Source organism: Myxocyprinus asiaticus, chromosome 29, assembly GCF_019703515.2.
Source record: "Myxocyprinus asiaticus isolate MX2 ecotype Aquarium Trade chromosome 29, UBuf_Myxa_2, whole genome shotgun sequence".
NCBI classification, from domain to species: domain Eukaryota; kingdom Metazoa; phylum Chordata; class Actinopteri; order Cypriniformes; family Catostomidae; genus Myxocyprinus; species Myxocyprinus asiaticus.
In genome coordinates this window covers 41596866-41616695 of record NC_059372.1, presented here as the reverse complement: position 1 = coordinate 41616695, position 19830 = coordinate 41596866, and positions in this window count along the sequence as shown.

Here is a 19830-nt window from a genome sequence, read left to right as displayed (position 1 = left end):
AAATGATTTTGACATTGAAAGAATGAGACACATTACCTTGACATTAGTGATGGGAAGTCCGATACTTTTCCGCAAAATGGTTCTTTCGGACAGTTCGTTTCAATGAACCGGTTCAAAAACAGATTCACCAGTTCATTTACGTCATCGTGTAATGACGTCACTATACATAATGCTAATACGCCGGCGTCGTAGAATACATGCACAAACACATTCAATAAAGCCATATGTCAGCACATATTGCTGATTATTACATTTTATTTAAGTTATAAAAATAAGGATGTTTATTGTCATCAGTGTTTCATTCAGTGATCTTACAACACATCCTACATTAAAGTTTTGCACCTAAAGCACCCAATACTGACAGTGATATACAAACGCAGATGTTCTACACATGTCTAAAGCATATAAAGTGATTAAACTAGTCTTAATGAACTCACCCTTTTATACAGAAACCATGATCCAGCTCATAACAACTTCAGATATAATCTACATGCACAAAACTCAATAGTAAAATTCATTTACCTCTCTCGACTGAAACGTTTCGCCCTCTCATTCAAGTCCTTGGTCCATGCATGCTCTTCAGCTGCTCACTGAACAGCAGTTCTCAGTATTATGTCTGAAAGAGGCAATTCTCAGTTCAGTGTACTGGTGACTCGAGAACTGCTGTGAATGACTCAATGTACTGTTGAATTGAGAGCTGCGTCCCAGGATCAGTGTACTTTTGACTCGAGAGCTGTAGACTGGATCATTTTCATACGTTGATAAAACGGTAATACAATCAAGTCATCAACATATTTCCAGTATGTTTTATTTGTTACACTTTCTGTTGTTCAGCAAAATACACCGGAAACATACATTTCGCCCCATAATCACACACATGCTCAATGTCAGCAGCTCATCGGTTCTCAGTATGTCGGATACCTCAGAAATAAGCGATTCTCAGTTCAGTGTACTGTTGACTCGAGAACTGTTATGAGCGACTCATACTGTTGACTCGAGAACTGTTGTGACCCGAGCATCAGTCTGATTTGTGAACTAGTTAGAGCGGTTCATTGCAAAGAAGAGTTGGCAGAAGCAGATATCACCAGTTCTAGGATTTTATTACCTCCGGTTATCAGCTCATTTCGATTTGGAGTGTCAGGCACATCCTAAAGACAGGTTAAGATAGAGTAACTTGAGGATCAGTGTTGACTCGAGACTCAAACTTTTCATTTGATGTTTCAAATGATTCAGTCCGATTTGGTGAACTGGTTCATCTAAAAAGAACCAGTTCAAAAGAACGATTCGTTCACGAACTGGACATCACTACTTGACGTGTAATGTAGGGTAAGTTACTCAAAAATATGATCTTATGAGAAATTTGACCTTATGAGATGTAGGGCCCTATTTTAAAAGCGCTTTGCCTTAAGCGCAGCATTATGCGATACGTCATACAACTTGTGCAAAGTCAGTGGGCATGGCCATGTAGTTTTTAGATTTTTGTGCAAGCATGCATTTGTAAAGTACTAATGGGCTGGGTCAAGTGCAATTTAAATCGTCTCCTGTTATTGCACCATCTGCGTCCTATTATCTATGTCAACATGACACGGTTGTTGCGCGTTGCACTGCGCCTAGCGCGGTCATGAAAATAGAGCCCATAAAGTGCCTTGCATTGAGAAGTTAAACACAGTTACTGTAATTGTGGCAGTACAGGGCCACATTAATGCACAGGCTTACCTGGGCTTAAGCCCCTCCCTGCTGGGGGCCCAGTCGTGACATCCGCCACCTGATGTTTGCGGGAGGACACGTATGTAAACACGTTCAGTGGAAGATGCAGATGTTAACATGGAGACGGTGCTTAACAGCGAAATGCGTTCGTGTACCGCATGGTCATAGAGAAACAACGTTCCGCCTCCAGCACACTAAAACTGTAAGCCCCGGTGCCTTGGAGTACCTGAATGCAGCCCTGGTCCTACTGTTTGGACACTCAAAAACAAGCAGCATGGAAACTCAATCAAAGGCCTTGAATGTAGGAGCATGCAAATTAAATCAAATTAGGCTTTATTTTTCAATCAAATTTTTAATATAAATTTTAATTCATTTGCAGCACATTATGAAATAATGACAACAAGAAGAGTCACAAAAGAAAGGATGACCCAGCATACATGTGTTTGAATTAAACTTGGTACTTTTTAGTCATAATTATGGACCACAGGACTAATCTCACTTCTCTCTTGTTCCTAATGCAGTGTTTCATTTTGCAAAATAGTTTGAATATAGATTGGGTGGAAAATGAAAGTGAAAACAGTTGAGTTGTCTTTTTGATATAACTTTGTGCAAATGTCTTCATACAGTATGGCGCAACAAATGGTATGTATTTTGGTACATTGGGTCTTAACCTTAGACATGCTTTGTATCAAAGTCCTTTTCAAGGCAAGTCAGTCCATTCTGCGGCAATCTTTGGAATGCTCCCAGGCAGCTATTTTCTATGGATGCAAGCAGCATAAAAGTACAGCTCCTATCTACTAGAATGAGGAAAGAAATCTCCAAACAGTTTGTCAAGATTACAATCAAAGAACATATTTCAAATCAGCAGTAAAATCTGACAAGTATGGTATCTTAAATGGTGCTTCTTTAGCTCAGATCATGCTAAAAAAAAAGGTATTTTTTCAGGCTGGTTCAGCTAATGTGCATGCACGTTCTTGAGTTGACTGACAGGTGATGTCTGTATCTAAAAGGTGACTGGCTCTTTTAAATGTAAGGTGGGACTTCGTTTCTACATCCGTTGGCTGTTTGGCATCCAATTTCTCCCATTAAACATGGTCACTTTCTCTGTGTCATTGTGTCTTTATCATGAACTCATGCTGGCCAAAGTGGATTTCTGTTAAAACACACATACACTTTACACCAATACACTCCACTCATCTGTGGCACTATCCTGTGATTTTGTGAGGAGTGCTGCAAGCCAGAACAAGATCCAAATATTTCCTCATTATTTTGACTGACTCCCATGTGTGTGTGTGTGTGTGTGTGTGTGTGTGTGGGCGGGTTTGGGTGGTTTATGAGGACATTTTTTTAGGTTACAAACTGGAAACTACAAGGTATTATGCTATAAATGTGGTTTATGAGGACATTTCTAGTGTCCCCATAATTCAAATCGCTTAAAAAAAAATGATGTTTTTTTTTTGTTTTGTTTTGTTTGTTTGTTTTTTGTTTTTTATATAAAAATGCAGAAAGTTTTTTGTGAGGGTTAGGGTTAGAATCTATAGTTTGTACAGTATAAAAATCATTATGTCTATGGAGAGTCCTCATAAGGATAGCCTCACCAACATGTGTGTGTGTGTGTGTGTGTGTGTAGTCCTGACAATCTGTTCCATGCACTGTATAAACATTAACACTGTAAAGTAAATATACAGTTGAAGTCAGAAGTTTACATACACTTTGGTTGAAGTCATTAAAACTCATTTTTTAACAATTCCACAGATTTAATATTAGCACAATATGGTTTTGGCAAGTCGTTTAGGACATCTACTTTGTGCATGACATGAGTAATTTTTCCAACAATTGTTTACAGACAGATTGTTTTACTTTTAATTGACTATATCACAATTCCAGTGGGACAGACGTTTACATACACTTTAAGCCTTTAAGCAGCTTGGAAAATTCCAGAAAAAATATGTCAAGCCTTTAGACAATTAGCCAGTTAGCTTCTGATAGGAGGTGTACTGAATTGGAGGTGTACCTGTGGATGTATTTTAAGGCCTAACTTCAAACTCGGTGCCTCTTTGCTTGACATCATGGGAAAATCAAAAGAAATCAGCCAAGACCTCAGAAAAACAATTGTGGACCTCCACAAGTCTGGTTCATCCTTGGGAGCAATTTCCAAATGCCTGAAGGTACCACATTCATCTGTACAAACAATAGTACACAAGTATATACACCATGGGACCACACAGCCATCATACTGCTCAGGAAGGAGACGCATTCTGTCTCCTAGAGATGAAAGTAGTTTGTTGCGAAAAGTGCAAATCAATCCCAACAAAGGGATTTGTTTTAAATGTAAATATATATATATTAGACTTGCAAGGTTTTTCAATGATCTTCACAGCACCTTAGATTCAGCAAAGAAAATTTCTGCCTGTATGTTCTTGATTTGAGCAATACAGTTCTTTGGAGAGATATTGATGTTACACTATAGGTTCTTTAGACCAGTGTATTAGTTTATAGGTTCTTTACAGCACCTTCTTTACAGGATAAAAAGTTATTCGCAGAAGAGTACAGTTTCTTTCTAATTGTAACCTTAAAGGTGCACTCAGTAATTTGTTCTTCATTAAAAAAGTTTAACTCCTAAAGACATGAATTGTAATTTTGGAATATATACTGATGAGCTCAAACATTATGACCACTTGCCTAATATGCTGTTGGTCCTCCACGTGCTGCCAAAACATTGCCGACCCACTGAGGCATGGACTCTACAAGACCCCTGAAGGTGTCCTGTGGGATCTGGCACAAAGACATTAGTAGCAAATCCTTCAAGTCCTGCAAGCTGTGAGGTGGAGCCACTGTGGATCAGACTTGTTGGTAGCACATCCAACAGATGCTCAGTCGGATTGAGATCTGGGGAATTTAGAGGCCAGGGCAACACATTGAACTCTTCATCATGTTCCTCAAACCATTCCCAAACAATGTGTGCAGTGTGGCAGGGCGCATTATCCTGCTGAAAGAAGCCACTGCCATCAGGTAATACCATTGCCATGAAGGGGTGTACCTGGTCTGCAACGATGTTTAGGTAGGTGGCACGTGTCAAATTGACGTCCACATGAATGGCCGGACCCAGGATTTCCCAGCAGAACATTGCCCAGAGCATCACACTCTCCCCACCAGCTTGTCATCTTCCCACAGTGCATCCTGGTGCCATCACTTCCCCAGGTAAATTGCGCATATGTAAACGGCCGTCCACATGATGTAAAATAAAATGGGACTCATTGGACCAGGCGACCTTCTTCCACTGCTCCAAGGTCCAGTTCAGACGCTCACGTGCCCATTGTAGGCACTTTCGACGGTGGACAGGGGTCATCATGGGCACTCTGACTGGCCTACACAGCCCCATACACAGCAGGGTGCGATGTACTGTGTGTTGTGACACATTCCGCCCATAACCATCATTACAAATTTCTGTGACTTGTGCCACAGTAGACCTTCTGTCAGTTCGGACCAGACAGGATAGCCTTCTTGCCCTCGCGCATCGATGAGCCTTGGGCGCCCAACACCCTGTCACCTCATCAGACCACTGTCGGTAGGTACTCACCACTGCTGACCGGGAGCACCATAAAAGCCTTGCCGTTTCAGAGATGCTCTGACCCAGTCATCTGGCCTTAACCATTTGTCCCTCAACAAAGTCGCTCGGGTTTTTGCTCTTGCCCATTTCTCCTGCATTCAACACGTTGACTACAAGAACTGATTGTTCTTGTTTACCATCTAATCTACCCTGACCTTGACATGTGGCCTTGTTAGGAGATGATCAATTTGCTTCACCTGTGAGTGGTCATAATGTTTTGTCTCATTGGTGTATATAGGAAATCATGACCACTCACATTAAAATGAAGACTCCAGTCATATCATTAACCTTATAAATCTGTTTTATTCTACATGGAGAGTGTCCACACATGGGGGCTGCCATGTTAGAATCACATGACCAGCCGAATTCTATTCACTTAATGTCAGTAACAGTCCTGTTATTTGACACTTTCATGACGACACAAAGACAAAAGTTACTGAATGGACCTTTAAATAGTGTGCAAGCTTTTAAAAGCACTTAACATGTTTTCTGTAATTCTTTATGCCAACCAATGTGGGATGCAAAAAGCTTTCTAGAAAAAAAGCTTTTTGTCAGTGTTCTGACTGGCTTATCCAATGTGCGCACATGTTGAGCACGTCTCTTCATGGTTTGATATCTAAAGCAGAGAATAACGCGATTATTTCAAATATAATGTCAACACATTTTTTTTTAATTTTTTTTTTTTCAGATTTTTTAAATAAACTGATTTTTGGGAGTAATCAGCATATTGGTGTGCATGTAAACGTGCTCACTGATGAGAAAAGATAATTTTTTTGGTGAACTATTTCTTTAAGCTCCATCAACAACATTTATGACACAATGTTGATTACCACAAAAATAATTTTTACTCATCCCTAACTTATGTAAGTAAAGGCAAAGAACACAGCAATGCACTTATAGGGGATGTAAATGGAGCCAATCAGTAAACTTTAAAATACACACTCTAAAGTATACCAACTAGATGGTACATGTCACAAGTCGTGTTGATGTGATTTTAGTGTAAATTTATATCAAATATTACAACTTGGTTGTCATTGGCTACATAATGCTAGTAAACCCTGTAATCTAGTAAACAGTAGTAAATCCTTGATTTTATCACACGAAAATCATGTTAACATGTATAATATTTACGTCTTGTGGCTATACTTTTGGAACAGTGTATATTTTAAAATGTAAGTACTGGTCCCTTTTACTTCCATTGAGAGTGCTTTACTGTAACCACAATTTTTGCTTCACCTTTTTTTTTTTTTTTTTTTTTTTTTTTTTAAGGACGAGTTTAAATAATTTTTTTGTGACAATCAACATTATGCCACAAATGCTGTCACTTGAGTTTAATTTGTACTGAACCTAGAATATTCCTTTAAGTTTCTTTAATTTACATTTTTCAAAATCCTAAAACTTCTTGTGTATTTCTTAGTTTGAATTAGATTAGAATCTTTTGGACCCCACTGCTTTTATTTATTTCTTTCTTTATTTTTACCAAACTTACCTAGCAAAATATTTAATATTATTAGCTACTAACCGCACAGCATAGTTATAATCTATGGGTCCTGGATTCTAATCCACTCTGCTATAACTTTTTATTCCAATAAACTATATTTGCAGCTGGATGTCAGTGGATGTACAGTATACCAGGAATGAGAACAGATGTCCCACCCCTACACTCGTAAATGCCTATGATTCAGACAGTGTTTGTTAAGGTGCGAGTTAGACATCCGAACAGGGATGTGAAATGTGACAGATCTATTTCTACTCTAAACACCTTACTGTGGTAAAGCAGTCTGGGGCAACAGGTCAAAGTTACAAGTCACCATAGCACTCTTAACCTGTTAATGTGCATGCAACCCCCCCACCACCACCCCACACACACACACTTTGCTTAAATGAGTTCACATTTCCTATATAGTCTAGTCAAAAAAGAGTTAATAATGGTGACATATTATAAAGATGTATTATTTGTCAACATTATGAACAATTTTGAACAGCACACTATATGGTAAATGTGAACTAATTTAAACAGAGTAAAGTCAAATCCATGGGTGGGGTCAATGAGCATCAACAGATTTTTTGGGAAAAATAGTTAATTATCTAATCTGCATCCATGTCTTTCTATATCACTGATATCAGCCTCAATAACCTCAATTATAATTCTCCGAATGTAACTCTTTCAATCTCTTGCTGTTGATCAAAGTTCCCAGAAAGTCAAATCTTCCTCTTACCAAGCAAATGGAAAAATATAAAGTAGAACTTTTTTCTATTTTTGACATATTTCTAGAAAACATTATTCTGAGAATTTGCCGATAATTGTTGGAAACCATTATAAATTATGCAATAACAGAGTGTCACCCACATAACAAGCTGCATGTACAGTATCTGTATCTCCACTTTCTATTATGAGCTTAAATTGAGCCCCAAAACAAATTGCTTCACAAAAAATAAAATATACCCAGGAATACAGTATATCTGTCTTATTCTCATGATGAGGGTCATTGAATTCAAGTGAGACCCTCAGGGCAACATTTAAACTACTATAGACTGAACTCATCGCATTTGGCTCTGAAAATGGTACAATTTAAGTAGTCCATGTGCCTCGTGCTATTTTCCAAATTGTTTGAAGCCATAAGATAGCTTTGTATGGCAAACAGACTGAAATTGAAGTTGTTATTCACTGATAATTTCAACCTGTTTGCCAAAGCAATGCCATTGGTTTTCACATGGCTCGTGACCAAACATAATAGACATTAAACCTGAAGCAGCCTGTCTGAAGCAGCAATGCCATATTTTATTTGAGAGCTACAACTGAGGGGAAGATTAAATTCTGGTCTGTTCTTCACACAAAGCTATCAAATGGCTAAATGAGACTTGGAATATAGCGCATGGACTACTTTTATGATACTTCTATGATTCTTTATTTGTCATTCTGGGCCTTGACAGCCCCAGTCCCCATTCACTTACATTATATGGAAAAGATATCATTTTCACAACACACATAATGTCACAGGCAATACAGACCAGGACATTCTTAAAAAAAATCACAGTTTTTGTTCCACAGAAGAAAGAAAGTCATACAAGGGTGTGTTGTATGACAAGTAGTTGTCTAATGATCCCAAACGCATCGTTAGACTATAGTCGCAAGTTATTACTGCACCCCTACCAGCCTGATCTCACAGTGAAAATGGAAATGTTTTACAGAATGTTATACAATGAAGAGAAAAGCATATATTTATAGATTCTATCCCCCAACCCAAACCCAAACCTTACCTTAACCATTAGTGGAGTAAAAAAGTAATGTTAGAGGGAAAAGTGAAACCTCCGAATCATGCTCATCATTGATTATTCAAACGTGGTTACTACTTGGCTTTGAACCCTAGTCTCCCACGCAGCTAATGCAACACGCTGCCAATCGCACCAGGTGGAAAGGTAAACCCATTGAAACCACTGCAAACATGTCTGATAAGAATCAGCATACAGTCGGCATACTTTCGCCGATCCTATGGTACCGAAACTATCGGAAACATCATGTCGACTTCACGTGTGATCATGTTGCCCCTACATGATGCCATTAACGACATGGTTTAAACAAACGTTGTTTGAACGATGGATGTGCTGATTTGCAACATACTGTAGTTACTACGGTTTTGGGAAACAGTTGTGACTATATAGTTTTTTTGTTTTGTTTTTTCAACGATGCATTGTACTATGTTGGTTAAGCAGTGAGCTACATCATATGGGAAACGGGTTTGGAACGACATAAGAGAGAGTAAAAAATGAACAAATTTTCATTTTGGGGTAAACTACTGTATTCCTTTAAAATGAGAATTCAGGAGAGAGGTGAACATCAGAGATCTTATGTCATGTTTGCCCACTAATCTGCTCTCGTTGGACCAGAAACACTGATCTCCCAAGATTTCTTCATGCACCATCACTTTGAAGATAACAGAATGAAGAGATGAGATGATGAGGAGAGATGGAGAAAGCAGGTCAGGAAAGATAGATATATCATAGTTTGAGCCTTTCTTTCACATCAACCTCCCTTCTCTCTGTAATTCTATGTGAGCAGCCTAGAGCTATTTCTAAAGAAGTAACATATTTAAACTTAACAGCATTTCCTTTTTCAAATACTGCTGAGTTCAATATTATTTAGTTTTGAACCCATCTTTTTTCTTCCTCTGTTCTGTGCTGCTCACTCCAGGGTAGCTACTACTACTACTACTACTACTACACACACACACACACACACACACACACACACACATACACACACACACACACACACACACACACACACATATACATCACTTTCACTGAAGGGCAATCCAGTTCACTTCCTGTGAGGCAGGAAGACCAAAGGTTTGGAAGACACACTCTCGTTCTGTCAGACAGACAAGAGGTATAACGGGTAGCTTCAGCACACGGTGTCCCCCTCCACATCCGGAGCAGATTGGAGCATAATTGACTCAAACAGGATGTGGCAAACACCACAGGGTAGTTAAGCTCACACATATGCTGGGGATAAATCCATTAAGATGTGTATTATAAACCCTACACATACACTGACGCAATACAAAGAAAATAAAGATGTTTCAGCTTAACCTGCATGTAACTTGGAGAAATTATGCAGAGCAAAGAATGACCAACATGATCACATGAGAAGTCAATATGTTGCAACCGAATGTTCCGGTATTCTGACATTGACATCATTCTGCTCAGTTACTGACAAGTGCCATCTCCCATCAGACATTTTGCATCAATTCAAATTTGTTTACCATTTTCTGCGTTGCGCAAGGAGCATCCAACACTGGTTCTGGTCCCATTGACACCAGGAGGTAATCACATTCACATAAATGATGGTTAGCACTAGCATGATTTGGAAGTCGCATTTTACCTCTAAGATTACATTTTATGCAACTCCACTGACGGTTAGGTTTGGGGTTTGGGTTAGGGCATATAGTTAGTAAAATATGCATTCCTGTTAACTGTATTACCTCATTTACAACTAAATATACAACTCACTTTTGATGCTTCTCTGTGGACATTTCACCTGAAGCTCATACATGTCCATACATTCAACAGCACTTCCAGCTTCAGCCACTGCAGGCAGTGGTTTAAAGTTCAGTAAGCACAGACCGATTTCAGCAGCAGAACTTTCGAACTACTGTCGCCAAATTCACAGTGAGATCAGTCTGGACACATTCATAGTCTCATATGCTAGAGTAGGTGATATGTACTGTATATACTAGAGTATATAGGGTATACATCTTAGACATGTTCCTGGAAACCCTGTCCCTAACCATAGTATTAACCCTAACCCTAAATTCAGATTGATTGAAAGAAATGTGTTCCAGGAATATGTCTTACTGCAAAGTCATGTTAAGCAGCATGGATCTCAGTCTCAAATCGCACACACATGAACCATGTCTAATGCATAATGCACACAGAAATGGCAAGAGCTGGCTGAAATCACCAGTTTTGGGTTGGTTGGCTTAACACTAATTCCAGGATGTCCTCAAAAGTCAGTTGTATTTTTAGGAACGCATATACACCCTAACCCCAACCCAAAACTTAACTGTCATTGGTAAAACTGTAATCTTTGAGTGAAAATGCAACCCCAAAATTGCGCACATAATTGATTAGGTGGAACATATACCTCAGAGTAAACACAATTGCTTCTTGGTTTCCACAAGACCCGAATCCATGTCTCAGAGTGAACATGATTACCTCCAGGTTCCATCAGACCCGAACCCGTATCTCAGAGAGAACGTGATTACTTTCTAGTTTCCACAGGACCAGAACCCATGTTTCTGGATTTGACAAAGTTTGTGCAGTTCAATCTTTGAATAATATTCAAAAATTTTGTCTGAGGCACTTAGTATCAAGTAAAAAACATATTGTTGAGGACAACTGTAAATTCTGCTTTGCGCTGAGTAGCCGATTTCAGATAAAACAACCCTGTACTTGGTCGCTATACACGCAGTTCAGATTGCTCTTTCTGTCTTATTGGCCGTTTTTTGCACAAAATAAGCTGCAACATGGATGACATTTTATGCTGATCTAAAAGTTACCGCGGAGACAGAGCGCATGTGGAGGCTTCACGCTATTCTCCGCGGTAACGCGCTCAACAAGCCATGTGATAAGATGTGCGGATTGACTGTCTCAGATGCGGAGGCAACTGAGATTCGTTCTCCGACACCGGCGAGTCACTACGCCACCACGAGGACTTAGAGCACATTGGAAATTGGGCATTACAAATTGGGGAGAAAAAAAAATACATTACTTGAGTTTTCTAAAGTAATATTATTTATGTATATTTAAAATATGATTTTGTATGTTTTTATGTAAGTCAGTTCATGTTTCTGGACCACTGAAGGGTGTACGACAATAAACAAGCAGGAGGTATATAAATTATTTTGAATTAGTTGAATAGAAAAAAACATGTTTCTGTGAAAAGTGTTTTAGAAAGTAACTTAAAAGTAAAGTAATTAATAATGTGATTCATTTTCAATAAATTAATCAGTAAAGTAGTGTATTACTTTTTGAATAACTCCCCAACACTTGTTACAGTAAAATCAAAACATAAAATATTTATACTAATGATTAACTTTTTTATTAATTATTATCCCGAACCTGACGCAAACCTGAAGTTACATACAAAACCCAGCCCAAACCCTGATAAGGTTCCAGTATCACTTTCTATTGACAGTACTTTTACTGTTTATACTGGATGAAGGGGTCAGACCAGGACAAGGTATCAGAGCATGACCTGTCTCTTCTCTCTCTCTCTCTCTCTCTCTCTCTCTCTCTCTCTCTCTCTATTTAGCTCAGACTATTTGAGCTAAAAGAGAGAAGAGCAAACATGCAAATAGCAACCTCATACACACACACACACACACACACACACACACACACACACACAACACACACACACACACACACACACAGGGCCCAGAGGCGTAAAAAAATCGCCTGCCATCCTGCACGCCCACCCCTCAGCAGATGGCTTAGATTACAGCAGAAGCTGTAACGAGATTCCTGTACGATTAATACACAGAGCAGTTTGGGATTTCAATACAAGAGATTGTAGCTAATGCGATTATCAAGAGGGGGGAGAGGAATTGATAAAAAACATATATGATGTAGAGATAAAGGCCAGAATGCGGCGAGAGGAAGAAACGCTTGCGTGTCCCAGGCATCATGCCATTTTTCGTTATTGAGAGCAATTATTAGCCATTTGTTATTGTTTTGCCAGCTGTCCTGAATGCTGACGGCTGTTCACCAGATACACACGTGGGGTCTGGACGCTTGAGAAGTCATGAGAGTGCCTACATTTCTCTCCATAAGTGAGAGTATAGATGCGTTATTTGCCTGGCTTATGGTATGAACTTGAAGTGACAGTCATTAAGTGTAATTGGAGAAGAGTTCTCCAGAGAGAACTATTAAAATGGGTTCAGCTGATGACTGGAGGGTTTCAAGTTTTTACCAGTTGGAAGTAAAGCCCTGCTGATACAGGAGGACATGTTTTTACTTCTCACTTAAAGATGGTAGTTAGGTAGAGGAAGAAAGGCTAGGAACAACTGCCTGAAGGAGTACATCATGGGTAAAGTGCCCAGGACATCCTTAGCGAACATACTGTATGTACGTTTTTGGACGAAGTGTTATCTGAGTGTTGAATTAAAAATAGTCCCCACCCATGTGTATTTTTTTTTTTTTTTTTGCATAACCGTATTATATCAGAATTCAATCAGTGCACTGCATGTAATTTAACTTGTCAGAGAAGCTTTTCTCATAAACCAATAAGGTGTCATGATGTCATCAGGTGTTTTGTTTTTTTTTCAATTTAAGAAAATATTCATGTGACAGTATAAGTAGTACTGAGTAATACTAATGAAGAACGAGTGACTCTCTTATGGAGTTGCATAAAATGTAACAAAACCTGTCAAGAACATGTCCGCATCATATTTCACCACAAAATCAAAAGAAAAAAATAAGAACTTATACTTTGCTTAAAGAAAAATGAAAACAATGTCACAGCGCAAATATTAATGATACCAAAATAATCTTCATTTTCTTTTTGCAGATGTTCTTGACGTTTCGTGAGATTCATCCGTGTGCTTTACATGTAATTATTTTTGAGCTACTTGTAAAAAAAAAACTTGGTTAGTAACAAAGCTATTGTAATTAGTTGTGTTTACATGACATGGGTACTGTAATTTAAAGTGACACCAGGGTAGCTAGCATCAACCACTTTCCCCAACACAGCTTGTTTTGGGTATTTTAAACTAATTGCACTTGTAAGCTTCACTTGTAAGTAGCTCTGATTCGTGGTAAACAAGTCAGAGAGGGTAACAAATATTATAACTCGAAACTCTCAACAGGTCAAAGGTCAGGTTAAAACTTAACTCTGTATAGTGTTACTCAGCAAAATATAATTTCTGGTCTGAAGTGACTCTGCATGTATTTATTTATTTATTGAGAACTATTAAATATGTTAGATAAACTAAAATCTGACAAAAATAAAAATAAAACAGCATTAAAGGAAGATGTTTAAAACACATCAAATGTCTGTTTCGGCCCTCTCGACTATACCAAACAGTTAAAATCACACAATTTTGACACTATCTGTTGAATTTATGTTTAATTAATTGTAGTCAAAAACAATTTAATTATTACCACATTTGAATGACCAAAAACATAATGGGCCCTATTTTAAGCGTGCAAGCGCTAAGCGCAACACAATGCCTTAACTCATAAGTGCAAAGTCATTGGGCAAGCCATGATGTATTGGTATTTTTGTGCAAATATGCGCTAAGTGTAGGCACAAGTGGGTTTGGTGAAATCACTCGTGCAAGGCGCTAATTGGGTTCTTCTCCGGCACCGTCTCTATCCTATTATACAGTCCATTCCCTGTCAAGTACCAGTGATATAAACAACGACAGTACATTCATAAGAAGTTGGTATTGTAAATGGACTGTATGCAATGAATTGGAAGAATAAAAATATGGATTTACAATATTTTGTGCATCCTTGTTAAATGGGACATGTTCCTCAAATCATGGCTAGTATTAACAGAGATTGTATTGACATGCACTTCGCTTCTACCGGTCGACATTGATTTAGAAAAAATGTATTCATTTATTGAAACACTAAAAATTCAACCAAAAATATTTCTAAATTCAAATTACACTTCAAACGAAATGAAAATATAATCAAAATAACTAAGTGGTCAAAAAAGTCCACCAGGCCTTTTGCAGTGACTTAAACATAACAATAAAAATAATAATAATAATAATTGATAAAAATAAATAAACTATGATCTCTAGAAAATGTAACACAAATCTCATATTTTTTTTAATTCAACAAACGGCTTCAACAGAGATCGTCAAGCACATTATTTGATGTTCTATACTTTAAGAATTTGCACATTAACTTTATTACCACCTGTTGGGGAAATCGTCATGGTTACTGGTGTAACCTCCGTTCCCTGATGGAGGGAACGAGACATTGGTGTCGATGTAGTGACACCAGGGGTCACTCTTGGGAGCCCGAGACACCTCTGGTCTTTGATAAAAGGCCAATGAAAATTGGCGAGTGGTATTTGCATGCCACTCCCCCGGACATACGGGTATAAAAGGAGCTGGTATGCAACCATTCATTCAGGTTTTACGCTGAGGAGCCGATATAAGGTCCGGCCATTTCAGCGGGTAGTTCAGCGTTGTGGCAGGAGGGACCAATGTCTCGTTCACTCCATCAGGGAACGGAGGTTACACCAGTAACCATGACATTCCCTATCTGTCACTCACTCGACGTTGGTGTCGATGTAGTGACACTAGGGGTCCCTATACAAAACGCCACAAGGCTGAACTGTGTTACGTGAACTGGCGGTGTGTGGTGGGCAGACTTGCTGTGTGCCTCATAGCCAGCACACCAGGTCGACACGTAACCTCCCCCAACACAGTTATGAGTGTCGAACGGCCCTTTTTGGGGACAAGTCGGCTACCCAAAGATAGAGACAGGCTTAACCCAGTCGTGGCCTCTTTTCCCTTTCTCTTTTTCCACTCCATAAAAAAGAAGGGGGATTATCTGACTGGGACACCAGGTCTAGTCAGGGGGTGTCCCTCCCAAGGGGAGGACACCGCGGAGACCACACCTCGCCCCAAGAGAGGGAGGAATATTTAAGTGGAAGAATACATCACATGGTCTTTCCAACCATGTGGAGAGCCTTCAAGGTAGATCCTGCCCAATGGGGGAGGAGTACAACAAACATGGAGACTGGGGCAGAGGGGCTCTGCCAAAGGAAGACGCAGTTTGCCAGCAGGGAAATGAACTAGCGGAAGATATAGATCGCATGGGGTTAGCCTTACAGGGAACCGCAACATGCGGAGCACCTACCCCAGAACAGGTCTCTTAGTTAGCGCATGTACTGGGCCGGCAGCAAGTCTCTCCGACAACTCGACTGCCACAGGGCTTGGAGAAAGTCAACCAGGGAACAAATTTTGTGAACACTTCTGGCAATTAACGGTGCACATCTTCAGCTCAAAAGGAGCTGGAAGGCACTATGTGCAAGTGATACACCCAGCCGGCTATCCCAGGCTTATCCGCTTGTGTTGCGTGCCACTACCTGAGACGAAACCGGTTCCACCCGGAGGTTGTAGAACCTTGCAAAGGTGTTGGGTGTTGCCCAGCCCACTGCTCTGCAAATGTCTGTTAGAGAGGCACCTCTGGCCAGGGCCCAAGAAGCCACTACACCACAGGTAGAATGGGCTCGTAGCCCTACCGGGGGCGGCATGTTTTGGGCGAGATATGCCATAGTTATGGCGTCAATGAGCCAGTGGGTGATTCTCTGCTTGGAGGCAGCGCTTCCTTTCCGCTATGCACCAAAGCAGACAAAGAGCTGCTCAGAGACTCTAAAGCTCTGCGTGCGATCCAAATAGATGCGTAAAGCGCGCACCGGACACAGCAATGACAGGGCTGGGTCTGCCTCCTCCTGGGGCAGCGCTTGCAGGTTCACCACCTGGTCCCTAAAAGGGGTGGTGGGAACCTTGGGCACATAGCCCGGTCGGGGTCTCAGGATCACGTGAGAATAGCCCGGACCGTACTCCAGGCACGTTTCACTGACAGAGAACGATTGCAGGTCACCTATCCTCTTGATGGAAGTGAGCGCATTCAGGAGGGCAGTCTTCAAGGAGAGTGCCTTAAGCTCGGCTGACTGCAAAGCTCAAAGGGGGCTCTCTGTAGACCCTGAAAAACTACAGAGGTCCGATGAGGGAACGAGGCGCGGCCTGGAGGGATTCAGCCTCCTGGCACCTCTTAGGAACCTGATGATCAGATCATGATTCCCTAAGGACTTACCGTCAACTGCGTCGTGGTGTGCTGCTATGGCAGCAACGTCCACCTTCAAAGTGGAAGGGGACAGCCTCCCTTCCAGCCTCTTCTGCAGGAAGGAAAGCACTGATTCGACTGCGCATCTCTGGGGGTCTTCGTGTTGAGAAGAACACCACTTAGCGAATAGACGCCACTTAAAGGCATACAGGCGCCTCATAGAGGGGGCCCTAGCCTGAGTGATCGTGTCTACCACCATGGGTGGTAGGCCACTTAGGTCTTCCGCGTCCCGTCCAGGGACCAGACATGGAGATTCCAGAGGTCTGGGTGCGGGTGCCAGAGGGTGCCCCATCCCTGAGAAAGAAGGTCCTTCCTCAGTGGAATTCACCAGGGTGGAGCTGTCACGAGGAGCGTGAGGTCCAAGAACCATGTCTGGGTGGGCCAGTAGGGTGCTACCAGGATGACCTGCTCCTCGTCCTCCCTGACCTTGCACAGAGTCTGTGCAAGCAGGCTCACTGGGGGAAATGCATATTTGCATAGTCCGGGGGGCCAGCTGTGTGCCAGCATGTCTATGCCCAGGGGAGCCTCGGTGAGGGCATACCAGAGCGGGCAGTGGGAGGATTCTTGGGAGGCAAACAGGTCCACCTGTTCCCATACGAATAGACTCCAAATCAGATGGACCACCTGAGGGTGGAGTCTCCACTCTCCCCTGAGGGAAACCTGCCATGACAGCGTGTCCGCTGTAGTGTTGAGGTTGCCTGGGATGTGAGTGGCTCGCAGCGACTTGAGGTGCTGCCGACTCCGGAGGAGGAGACGGCGGGCGATTTGTGACATACAGCGAGAGCGCAGACCGCCTTGGCGGTTGACATATGCTACCGCTGCCGTGCTGTCCGTCCGAACTAACACGTGCTTGCCCTGGATCAACGGCCGGAACCTCCGCAGGGTGAGCAGAATTGCCAGTAACTTGAGGCAGTTGATGTGCCAATGCAGTCGCAGACCTGTCCAGAGGCCGGCGGCTGCGTGCCCATTGCAAACAGCGCCCCAGCCCGTTTTAGAGGCATCTGTCGTGACCACGACGCGCCTGGAGACCAGTTCTAGGGGAACACCTGCTTGTAGAAACGATAGGTCGGTCCAAGGGCTGAAAAGACGGTGACAGACCGACGTAATGGCCACGCGGTGTGTCCCGTGGTGCCGTGCCCATCTCGGGACTCAAGTCTGGAGCCAGTGCTGAAGCGGCCTCATATGCATCAACCCGAGCGGGGTGGCCACCACCGAGGATGCCATATGCCCCAGGAGCCTCTGAAGGTGGTATTGAAACGTCTTAGCGTAATGACATATTTATTAGGAAAATAGCAAATTGCACTTTGTGCCAATTCATTTACATAAAATACACCCACAGTTTGTGCGCCTACACCCACAATATCGCAAACACTCCCTCCCATGCCCAGTTGCACTTTGCGCTGGCATGAAAATTGCGCTTAGAATTAGCACTCTCACGAATTGGATAAGACATTGCGCATAGTCATAGCGCATTGCGCTGCACTTTGTGCACTCATGAAAATAGAGCTCAATGTTTAAAAGAGTCCTACATTTCACCTTCAACTCTATTGCAGCATGATTTGCCCCTTATTACCACAGGCTGATATTACTGTGAATTCGGCGACAGTAGGTCCAAGCTTACCAAAATTCAAATCACTGCCCCCAGTGACCGAAGTTGGAAGTGTTGTTGAGGTAAAATGAATTTTTATTTGTAAATTACATAATACAGTAAACAGGAAAGCATATTTTTTAACCATATAACCCAAACCCCAAACCTAACCGTCAATGAAGTAAAATTTTTGAATTTCCGTCATTTTAGAGGAGTCATGCTCACCATTGTTTATGTGACCACAGTTATTTAATGTTTTCCACAGGACCAGACTCTGTGTCTCAGAGATTGCATGTGCAAAACGCTATCAGTAGCCCCAAAAGGAAAGGTGAACGTTTTAATTTATGCAAAATGTCTGATGGGAGGTGCCAATTGTCAGTATTTTGGTAGAATGGGGTCGATTTCAGGGAAGATGAATTTTCAGAAGCAGCATGCCGATTTCCTGTAAGATCACATTGATTGCAAAACATGTTAAAATTGTTAAACCCAAGAAGTAACATGATTTAAATCCTTTCTACAGCATAATGGGAAGATAAGTAAATAATCTCATTCCATTTGCTGAATTTTTACCAGACTGATCTCATGGGAAAATCGACAACAGGATTTTGAATGTTTTATCAGCTAATTTCAGAACTGCTTTAAATGAAAATGACACAGCACACAGTAGTAATTACATTAAAGGTGCACTCTGTAATTTTTCCCTCATTAAATAAGTTTAACTCCTGAAGACATTAATTGTAATTTTGCAATATATGTAGGAAATCATGAGCACTTAAAATAAAGACAGTCATATCAGTAACCTTATAAAAGCTGTTTTATTCTTTATAATTTTTTATACTTTATTTATACTGTATAATTTCAGAATTATACAGAATGTATATATATATATATGGATAAATGTATCCATTCTGCCATATGTTTTTTTTATTGTATTTTTTATTTTATACATTTTATTTACTTAATTTTGTTTAATTGTTTAAACAAACAAAGGGTGTTAACTTGTTATGTCCCAAACTTTGCAACCCTCAAACAAAATAAATGGTCTGGATGGTCTGGGTGGACTGGGGAGGGAACACAGCTTTAACTCTCTCTTTTTCTCCTGTTTTTGGTAATCCATTCTTCTCACTAAGCTGCAAAAATGTTCATAATTATGATGTCACAACCATGAGCTCATTAACATATGACCAGCCACATTTACATTGTAACACCAATATTTAGTAACTTGGCCCATCCTGATGAACTATACTGAGGTAAGCCAATCATAACCGAGGTCATTTGCATATAGAGCTCTTAAAGGTAAAGGTTTTTTTCTGGTTGCAAAGTATATCAAGATTTAAAAAATATATATATCAAGATGGCACTGCGGATGTGTGTAGCTTTTCAGTTCTTTTGTTGTTTTTGTTTGTTTGTCCTGTGTTTAATAATATTTTTCCGGTCAGTTTTACCAGGGGCGGACTGCTGAACATTCGGCAGCATATACCAGACAACCTTTTCCCGGTTTTTGAATATTCGGACAGTTTGCTGGACATTTTAGTTGGAGGTGCAGCTG